This window comes from Triticum aestivum, chromosome 2B, assembly GCF_018294505.1.
Source record: "Triticum aestivum cultivar Chinese Spring chromosome 2B, IWGSC CS RefSeq v2.1, whole genome shotgun sequence".
In the NCBI taxonomy this organism is placed as follows: Eukaryota; Viridiplantae; Streptophyta; class Magnoliopsida; order Poales; family Poaceae; genus Triticum; species Triticum aestivum.
The window spans coordinates 652,873,279-652,884,318 of NC_057798.1; positions in this window are offsets into that span (position 1 = coordinate 652,873,279).

Sequence of the window (11,040 nt, forward strand, 5' to 3'; positions counted from 1 at the left end):
GGGGGCACAACCCACCAGGGCACGCCTAGGCCAACATGCGCGCTCAGGTGGGTTGTGCCGACCTCGGTGGCCTCCCATACCCCTTCTTTGCACTATAAATTCCCAAATATTCTGAAAGCCTTCGGGGTAGCCCTAGATCAGAAGTTCCACCGTTGCTAGGCCTCTGTATCCACGAGATCCAATCTAGACCCCGTTCTGGCACCCTGCCGGAGGGGGAATCATCTCCGGTGGCCATCTTCATCATCCCAGTGTCACGACCGGTTTTCCAATAAAAATATTTATTGAGAAACCAATCTTTTGAGTCCAGTATGAGAGAAATCCTCCTCACTGGTAGACAATTTCTTGATACAATAAGCCAGTAGCATAAAATATATTACAGGGTTGAACTGCGGTTGCTCAACCAAATTATTGCAAGCACGCCAATAATTATACATAATGGCGGACATGACACAGTGGTGTGGAGGCATACTACTGACTCGAGGATAGGGCGGTGGTGGAAAAACACAGCGGGGAGAGGAATACAAGACTCTAAGTCTGTCATCTCATCGAACGTCGAGGTGAGGCTCGATGAATTTATTTGGTAGCGGAAGCGGATGTAAAACAGTGACCAAATCCAGGGTCACACGAGACTGACTGGGACTCCTCTAGGTGTCGGACTCGCTATCAAACTCTTCATCCATGAGATCGCCTTCGTCAGCATCTGGCCAAATCAACAAGCCAGTGAGTACTTTGAAAGTACTCGCAAGACAGTTCGGACGTAAGATATAACAAAAGCATGCATGGATGCGTCATGAATAATTCACCAATGTACATTTCAAAAATTAGCATAACAAGGTAAGTAAAAAGGGAAACGGCGGTAGTCCGCCTGGAATCCCAACAGAACATAAATAACTACCGATCGGTGTCTGAAGCGATGCCTCGAAAAGTGAACAAATAAATATAATGAAATGATGCCACAGTCGGGCGTCTTAGCGACACCACATAAAGGGCTTTAAAAGAAATACCACAGACGGATGTCGGGGCGACATCACAGAAAGGGCTTTAAAAGAAATGCCACAGTCGGACGTCGGGCGACATCACAGAAGGGGCTTGAAAAGAAATGCCACAGTCGGAAGTCGAGGCGACATCACAGAAAGGGCTTGAAAAGAAATACCATAGTCGGACGTCGGGCGACATCACAGAAAGGGCTTGAAAAGAAATGCCACAGTCGGACGTCGGGGTGACATCACAGAAAGGGCTTGAAAAGAAATGCCACAGTCGGACGTCGGGGCGACATCACAGAAAGGGCTTTAAAAGAAAAGTAAAATACAACACTGCCACAGTCGGACGTCTGAGCGACATCGCAGAAAGGGCTTTTAATCACAGGTAAATAATACTCATAATAAACATTTAATTCATAAGAATAAATGGGTTAGTCCATCCACAGGGATAATCATTTAACCGGAATTAGCACTCAAGCGAATCACCGGAGTCTCTGCCATCAAAACTGATATTTGATTAGGATAAGATAATATCGATCTGGGACAGGGAATAGATGATTTGGAGGAATATAAGACTCTGCAGAGTTTGTACAAAATTATTCCCACAGCCAACGGATTTCCGTAGTCACGAAGGACTAGTTCCGTTTACGGTATTTCGGAAGAAAACACAGCTAACTAGTACACACCCATCCTACCTCTCGATGCTAGGAATCACCCTAGACATCGTCCAAGAAATACTTTTGAGACGGGGAGATCACAATCTCGAATAGCATGCGATCAAATTTATATACGCGCGCTCTAATGGGTGCCCCCCTCTCGGTCCCAACCGGAAACACCCATGCGCCCTGACCGGATGACTGGCTTTAATCCAGGGCCATGGAACCATCATCACGGCCTCTCCTTTTGGTGTGTACCAGAAAAGCGGTTTGCAACTTACTAAACCATATTCCTTGCGGAAAACATGTGGTAGTACAGGGAAGGAAATGAGAGGAACTGGACCGATACGGTTTGACACTGAAGTCACATAGTTTGGCATAAGACTGGCATGCTACAACACTGCCATCTCACCCATCCTCATGCCAACACATGGCCATTTATCCTCACATCCATTCACATATGGATCATCGAACTCACTTACCTCATTATCACATAAAAATAACGATCATCGATATGCTTCTCAATATGCCATAAAACTAACTAAGTGCAAAACATGCCAAGACACTCATCATATCAAAAGTTCAAACATGCTTGCCTGGTTCAGAGTAGTCGGAGCCTAGCTCGGTGAAGTCCGCGGCTCCGTCACCTCCTTCGGTATCTACGGTATAAAGAAAATATATGCGCTATCGTAAATACCAAGGAGTGCATAGAAAGTAAACCAAATATTTTTCAAATAAATCTGATAAAAAACTAGACAAAATTTTAAAGAGAACAGAAAAAGAATCAATCATACTTTTCTGCTTAAAAGTTATAAGTGTTTTTGCCCAGGGACTCATCTGTAATGAAACAGAAAGTTTCCAGGGGCTAGCTTATAAAAACAGAAAACGCTTCGGAAGAAACTACGCCAGCTCAAAGGGAAAACGTACTTTTCCCGAAGGCGCTTCGAGAGAGCAGAGAGGCTGACGGTGGGGTCCCACGCGTCAGGTTTGAATTTCAAAAAAAACAAAAAGGCAAACGGAGCTCGTCGGCGCCCGAGAGCCGCGGTGGTCGCCGGCGGCGATCCACGGCGAGGCAGGGGGATCGGAGGGTACCTCCGTGCTCAGGGCGCCATTCCGCGTCGGTTGGTGGTGGTGGTGGTCGCCGGCGAGTACCACGTCGACGGCGAGCTTTGCTCCGGCGGACGGCGGCTGGGGTGGTCGAGGAACTCGTCGGAGAGGGCTGCAGAGATCAAATTGACGAGGGGGTTAGGCTTCTGGTGGCTAGGGAGGGTAACGGACGGGGTTTGGGCGCCGGAGATGGCCTCACCGGAGCGAATCGTGGTGGAGGCCGAGGCGGATCGGGGCGGCCGGAGTTGGGGAAGGAGACCTCCTCGAGGTCCTCCGAGTGGCCTGGCGTGGTGTTGGTGAGGAGTGGGGATGAGGTGTGCACGAGGGTGATCTCGGGAGCCCTTTTTATAGGCGGTCCGAGGCGGTTGCCGTGAACGGGGATCTCCGGCGAGTGATTACGGCGGTGCCGTGGATGTGCAGGGGGATTAGGGGCTTGGGCAGCGCCGTTGAGGTCCACCGGTCCCATTTAGGCGCTAAACGGGCTGGGGTTTGGCGCTATGGGTGAGCTCGACGGAACGGGGGTGGCGCGGCCCATCGGCGGCAGTTAGCACGTTCCGTGCTTGCCGGGCCACGACGACGGTGCCACGGGCGTGCGCTGGCACGGCAGGGACACGCGGAGAGCCAAGGGGCTTTGGGCGGCGCTGAACGGCGTTCTGCCGTGGTGTTCCTTCTGTCGGCCGCCACGGGAGGTCACGACGCCGCAGAAGACGCCGGCGAGGGCGGGCCAGCGCGCCACCGACGCCAGGAAGGCTCCACGCACGCGTGTGAAGCTCCGGACAAGAGGGAGGGGCTACGAGGAACATGCCAAGTGCACTGTGAACACGTGAGTGAAACTGACGAACGCAAGATGACACTGAAACTGAATTTTCTGAATTTTGAACAGCAACAGTGCATGCAAGGTGTTCGGCAGAATGAATTTGGCCTCTGGGAATTTTTCCTTGAGCTGAAACTTGGTGGAGTGGCTTCTCATTGCTCAAATAGGTTGCCTGAATTTTGGTGGAATTTTTGGAGTAGTGTAGATATGAATTTCATCAAATTTGGCAAATCTGGTCCAAACTTGCAGAGACTGAATTTTGAAAAATTTGAAAAAAGGAGGAGTGGATCAAGATGGTTCTGGGTTGTGGGTACCAAGGACTATCCAGTAGAGTTGGTTTGAGGTCAAAACTCAAATGCAATAGGGTACTTGCTTTGAAAATCACTCAGGCTCCAAATAATTTTCAGAATTGATTTGAGAGGAAAAATAATTAGAAGAAAATCCAAAACTTGTTTGGATTAGTTGGGACAGAGAACTTAGGTTGATCACAAGGTGTAGGGGAGGTTTTGGAGGGGGTTTTACCACATGGGCAAAAATGCCAAGTCATGGGTGGTTCCAAGATATGAAAATCTCAACTTTTCATAGAGTTTCATTTTAAAAGAAAACAAATTAAACTCCCAAAAATGAATTTGAGAGGGAACCAACAGAGAAGGAGTTTTCAAAAGATGAAACACCAAAGTTTGAAAAAATAAAATCCTTGCCAAAGCAAAGGAAGTTTTTAAGTGGAAGGTTTTTCTGAAAAAGAAAAAATTTAAATGGCCTCTCCTCAAAAACCACAAAGTTTTTGATAAAAACCAAATAAAAATTTTGGAGTGTCACAACACCTACCCCCTTAGGAAAAATCTCGTCCCCGAGATTTCAGCTGATCCTTAAATAGGTGTGGATGCTCTGTCCGAAGAAAATCCTCGCTTTCCCAAGTTGCTTCACTGTCGGTGTGATTGCTCCACTGGACTTTGAAAAACTTGATGGTCTTCTATCGGGTCCTTCTTTCAGACTCCTCTAATATTCTTATGGGACGTTCCCGATAAGTGAGGTCTGGCTGCACATCAATGTTTTCATGGGATACTTGTTTCTCTGGGTTGCTTACGCACTTCCTTAATTGAGAGACGTGGAACACATCGTGAATATCGGATAAATCCTCGGGTAAGTCTAGTTGGTAGGCTACAGTGCCTCTTCGTGCCACTATGCAGAATGGTCCAATGAATCTTGGTGCTAACTTTCCTTTAATCCTGAATCGTTGCAATCCACTCATAGGGGATACTCTCAGGTATACGAACTCACCGGGTTCGAAGCTGACCCTTCGATGTTTCTGATCATAATAACTCTTCTGTCGACTTTGAGCGGTCTTAAGTCGGTCTCTGATTAGCTTGACCTTTTCCTCGGCTTCTCTGAGCATGTCTGGTCCGAAGATGCGGCTGTCTCCGGTCTCTGACCAATTTAACGGGGTACGACATCTTCGTCCATATAATGCCTCAAATGGTGCCATTTGTAGGCTGGTCTGGTAGCTATTGTTATACGCGAACTTGGCGTATGGCAGGCTTTCTTCCCAACTGGTTCCATATGTGAGGACACATGCTCTCAGCATGTCTTCTAAAATTTGGTTTACGCGTTCAGTCTGTCCATCAATCTGTGGGTGGTATGCGGTACTGAAGGCTAGTTGGGTTCCCAGGGCCTGTTGTAAATGCTCCCAAAATCTTGAGACGAACTGAGTGCCTCTGTCGGATATTATAGTCTTCGGGACACCGTGCAGACAAACTATGCGGGAAAGATAAATCCTGGCAAGCCTCTGAGTGTTGTAGGTCGTCTTCACTGGAATAAAGTGTGCCACTTTGGTCAACCTGTCAGTGATGACCCATATGGCATCATTCCCTTGTCGTGACCGAGGTAGTCCGACAATAAAATCCATCCCTATTTCATCCCATTTCCACTCAGGTATTTTGTTTGGTTGCAGTAGTCCGGCTGGTCTCTGATGTTCAGCTTTTATGCGTTGACATGAGTCGCAACATGCAATGAAGGTGGCTATGTCCCTCTTCATACCGTGCCACCAAAATCTTTCCTGAATATCTTTATACATTTTGGTTCCTCCAGGGTGAATTGAATATGGAGTGGTGTGTGCTTCAGCTAAAATTTGCTGCTTAAGGTCTTCTATGTTTGGCACGCAGAGTCTTTCTCCGTACCATAATATTCCTTCATTGTCTATTACGAATTCCGACGCCTTGCCCATACTCAACTTTCTTTTGATGCCTTCGATGCTGGTGTGACCGGGCTGAGCTTCTTTAATTTTCTCCACAAGGTTGGGATGTATTTCCAAGTTTGATATGGTGCCTTCTGCTACCATTATCAAGTTGAGCTTGGCAAATTCTTGTTGGAATTCAGGCCTCAAGCTGTGCAGATTGTTTTCGTCGGAGCTGGGGTTCCGACTAAGGGCATCGGCCACTACATTTGCTTTCCCTGGATGGTAATGGATACCAACATCATAATCCGTTACCAATTCCAACCAGCGTCGTTGCCGTAAATTTAGTTCTGGCTGCGTGAAAATATATTTGAGGCTTTTGTGATCCGTATATATTTCACATCGATTCCCAAGTAAGAAATGCCTCCATTCCTTGAGTGCATGAATAAATGCTGCCATTTCTAAGTCATGAGTGGGGTAATTTTCCTCATGCTTGCGAAGTTGCCTTGAAGCGTAGGCGACAACCTTGCCTTCTTGCATCAACACGCATCCGAGACCCTTTCTGGACGCGTCACAATATACTTCAAAATTCTTGTGTATGTCGGGTACAATCAATACCGGTGCTGTTGTTAACTTCCGCTTTAGCTCTTGGAAACTTTTCTCGCAGGCTTCTGTCCATTCAAACTTCTTATCTTTCTTGAGCAACTGTGTCATAGGCTTGGCTATGGTGGAAAATCCTTCAATAAATCTGCGGTAATATCCTGCCATTCCCAAGAAACTCCGTATGTCCGTTACGCTGGCAGGTGACTTCCAGCCAAGTACGGCCTTGACTTTCTCTAGGTCCACTGCGATACCGTCTTGGGTCAGTACGTGGCCTAGAAAGCCTACTTGTCTTAACCAAAATTCGCACTTGCTGAACTTGGCATACAATTGGTGTTTTCTTAGCTCTCCTAGCACAATCCTGAGATGTTCTGCGTGCTCTTCTGGTGTCTTGGAGTATACCAGAATATCGTCGATGAATACCACGACGAACTTGTCCATAAACTTCATAAATAGTTTGTTCATGAGGTGAACAAAATATGCTGGGGCGTTAGTTAATCCAAATGGCATCACTGTGAACTCGTACAGTCCATATCTGGAGGTGAATGCTGTTTTGGGGATATCTTCCGTTCGTACCTTCAATTGATGGTATCCTGACCTTAAGTCAATTTTTGAGAATACCTTGGCCTGAGCGAGTTGATCAAACAAATCGTTTATCCTTGGCATCGGGTATTTGTTTTTGACTGTGACCATGTTAAGTGCTCGATAGTCAATACACAATCTCAGCGTTCCATCCTTCTTTTTGGCAAATAAAATTGGTGATCCCCAAGGTGAGGAGCTGCCTCGAATGTATCCTTTTTCCAGTAATTCCTTTATTTGCTTGTTCAACTCGATCAACTCGGATGGTGCCATTCTGTATGGTTTCTTGTATATGGGGGTGGTTCCTGGTGCTAGCTCAATGCGGAATTCTATTTCCCGGTCTGGTGGCATGCCTGGTAGCTCTTCAGGGAATACATCTGGAAATTCACACACTACTGGAACCTTGTTTAGCTCAGAAACGTCCACCTTATTTAATCTTGGTTGCCGGGGTATTTTTCCTTCCTTGGCTGATACTCTTATTGTCTTCCCTTGGTGGTGTGTGAGAATTACGGTCCTGTTGAAACAGTCGATAAAACCCTTAATGGTGGTTAGCCAATCCATCCCTAGGATGACATCCAGTCCTTTATTTTCCAACACAATAAGATTTGCGTGAAACTCCAATCCTTCGAACTCAATGACCACATTCTGACAGTAATTCTGAGTAACTTGCTGAATCCCAGGGGACTTGATGGTCATGGATTTCTCCAAAGGAAGCATCAAAAAATTATTTTGCAAAGCAAAACTTTTCGAAATGAAAGAGTGAGAAGCTCCAGAATCAAACAAAACCATTGCAGGTATTGTGTTGACAGGAAACGTACCGAGTACGATATCCAGAGCATTTTGTGCCTCTTCTTTGGTTACGTGATTCAGATGACCCTTCCTGTGGTTATTGTTGGGATTGAAATTGTTTCGCTTGGGCGCGGAATTGTTGCCGCCGTTGTTCGGCTTTGGGGTTGAATTCCTTGGCTTGGGGCACTGTTTGGCATAGTGCCCTTCTTCTCCACAAGCGTAACAAGTAATGCTGGGGCGATATGTGAATTCCTTGTCCCTTGCATGAAAATTCTTGATTGGGCGTGAGACATTGGATGAGGATTTGTGTGTCCCACCCTTTTGAAAATCTGTCTTGCTCCGGTGATTGCGAGCATGATTAGTCTGGTCCCTTTTTCGCTTGCGGATATCTTCCAGACTGCGTCTCTCATTTTCCAGAGTAATGGCTTTGTCCACCAGTGTTTTAAAATCAGGAAAAGTGTGCACGACCAGTTGACATTTAAGCGCGGGCGCCAGGCCGTCAAGGAATTTCTCCATCTTCTTGCTTTCAGTCATACGCTCTTCATTGGCGTAGCGGGACAATAGAGTAGATTGATTGTTGTAATCTGACACTGTCATGTTCCTTTGTTTGAAGTCATCGAATTCTCTCTTCTTGATTTTCATAATACTCTTAGGAATGTGTGCACCACGGAAACCTTCCTTGAAATCATCCCAGGTTATGTCATTTTCGTTGGGATGCATGTGCAGAAAATTCTCCCACCATGATGCGACTGCTCCTGTGAGATAGTGCGGAGCATATAATACCTTCTCAGGGTCTAAACATTTTGCAATAATTAACCTTCTCTCCATATCTCGAAGCCAGTCCTCGGCTTCAAGAGGTTTGTCAGTGTGAGAAAATGTTTGAGGACGTGTTTTCTGTAGCTCAGATAACTTGGAATGCTGCTGATACTGTCCATGGTGATTTCCCATGTTGATGACTTGGTTCATCATTTCCTGATGTTGTTGCTGACTCTGCTCATAAAGGCGGCACATTTGTGAAAGTGCCGATTCACTGCCCTGTTGGTTTGACCGTCCCTGAGTGAACTCGTTGCTGGGATGTGTATCATAATTCCCCTCTGGTGGAGTTGGCATGGAGCGAGTCCAAGGACGAGACATTTTTCACTCTGGGGATATATTTTTGTAAAACTCATAAGAAAAGCGGAAAGAGTCGCAAAAACAAATCCATAAATGCATAAAGCTGGCAGATATAATTAAATATCCAAGCTTACTTAAGAAAAACAAATCGACTTGCGCACGGAGAAGGACTGCTCATTACATATCTTACACGCGGGCGGTAATTATACAATATATCACTCAGGATATGCGTACATAATCCTGACATGTTATTTAGGCTAGTGCACTTCTCCAGATCCTACATGATGCGCAAACAGGCTACTTCTCACAACCTATGTACATATCTTACAAAGCGGTACAATACATGGTAGCTAGGCGTACTCAGGCAGAGATGTTGACGACCTCCTTTGCCCTGCCGAGGGCGAGGCGTAGCGAGGTTGGGGACTCGACTTCCTCCTCGCTAATGGGCTCCATACGCGTGGTGTTGCGCAGAGTGGACGGAACGGTTGCTAGGGGCGGAGCAACACGTACAGGAGTGGGCGCGAAGGGTGGTGCAGTGCGCGCTGGAGTGGGCGCAATGACTTGGTTGAATTCTTCGGTAGAAGGCAGGCGACGAGTAGGCGTAAAAGATGCTGAGGACGAGACCAAAGTCAGTGGAGGTGCGATGGGTAGAAGCTCCCTCCGGTTGGCAGCACAGCCATGAACTGAGTCCATGCGGGTAGCTACGAAGTCGTCCACTAGGTTGTCGAAGGCTGCCTCCAGGGCCCGGAGATACTCAATGAGCATCTCAAAAGCCGCGTCTCGTTCTCCTCTGGGGCAGGAGTATGCGTAGTGACAGGTGTAAGGCACATGGCATGGAAGGTAATGGTAACGACGAGTCTTCATCACGGGAAGGACATCCCTGAGACGAGCTATCTGCATAGCATGCCTCTCCGTAGGCATGCCTCGCGGGCTGCCATCTGCATAGCATGCCTCTCCGTAGGAATGGCTCTTCCCACGAACCGGAAGCGGCGTAACTCACCACGCCCTCCCTGGAACTGCACCGCGGCCTGGTGCATGGTCAGACTGTCGTTGACTCGGTGCTGGTAGAGTGTGAAGACTGGGCGCACAGATGGCCCCATCGCGACCTGAACGATGAAAGAAAGAAGCTTGATGAACCCATCGGGCACGTTGGCGAAGGTCTGAGACTCGAAGCTGTTGTGGGCCATCTACAAAAGTAGGCAAAAATTCTGCAGGGTCAGATCATAAATTTATGCTGACTGACAGAAAATGACTACAATTGCAAAAATATAATTTAGCTCTATCATGCTAATAACCAATTAGCGATCGCACCTAGTGGATTCCTACAGTCAGCCTGGCTCTGGTACCAAGCTTGTCATGACCGGTTTTCCAATAAAAATATTTATTGAGAAACCAATCTTTTGAGTCCAGTATGAGAGAAATCCTCCTCACTGGTAGACAATTTCTTGATACAATAAGCCAGTAGCATAAAATATATTACAGGGTTGAACTGCGGTTGCTCAACCAAATTATTGCAAGCACGCCAATAATTATACATAATGGCGGACATGACACAGTGGTGTGGAGGCATACTACTGACTCGAGGATAGGGCGGTGGTGGAAAATCACAGCGGGGAGAGGAATACAAGACTCTAAGTCTGTCATCTCATCGAACGTCGAGGTGAGGCTCGATGAATTTATTTGGTAGCGGAAGCGGATATAAAACAGTGACCAAATCCAGGGTCGCACGAGACTGACTGGGACTCCTCTAGGTGTCGGACTCGCTATCAAACTCTTCATCCATGAGATCGCCTTCGTCAGCATCTGGCCAAATCAACAAGCCAGTGAGTACTTTGAAAGTACTCGCAAGACAGTTCGGACGTAAGATATAACAAAAGCATGCATGGATGCGTCATGAATAATTCACCAATGTACATTTCAAAAATTAGCATAACAAGGTAAGTAAAAAGGGAAACGGCGGTAGTCCGCCTGGAATCCCAACAGAACATAAATAACTACCGATCGGTGTCTGAAGCGATGCCTCGAAAAGTGAACAAATAAATATAAGGAAATGATGCCACAGTCGGGCGTCTTAGCGACACCACATAAAGGGCTTTAAAAGAAATACCACAGACGGATGTCGGGGCGACATCACAGAAAGGGCTTTAAAAGAAATGCCACAGTCGGACGTCGGGCGACATCACAGGAGGGGCTTGAAAAGAAATGCCACAGTCGGACATCGGGGCGACA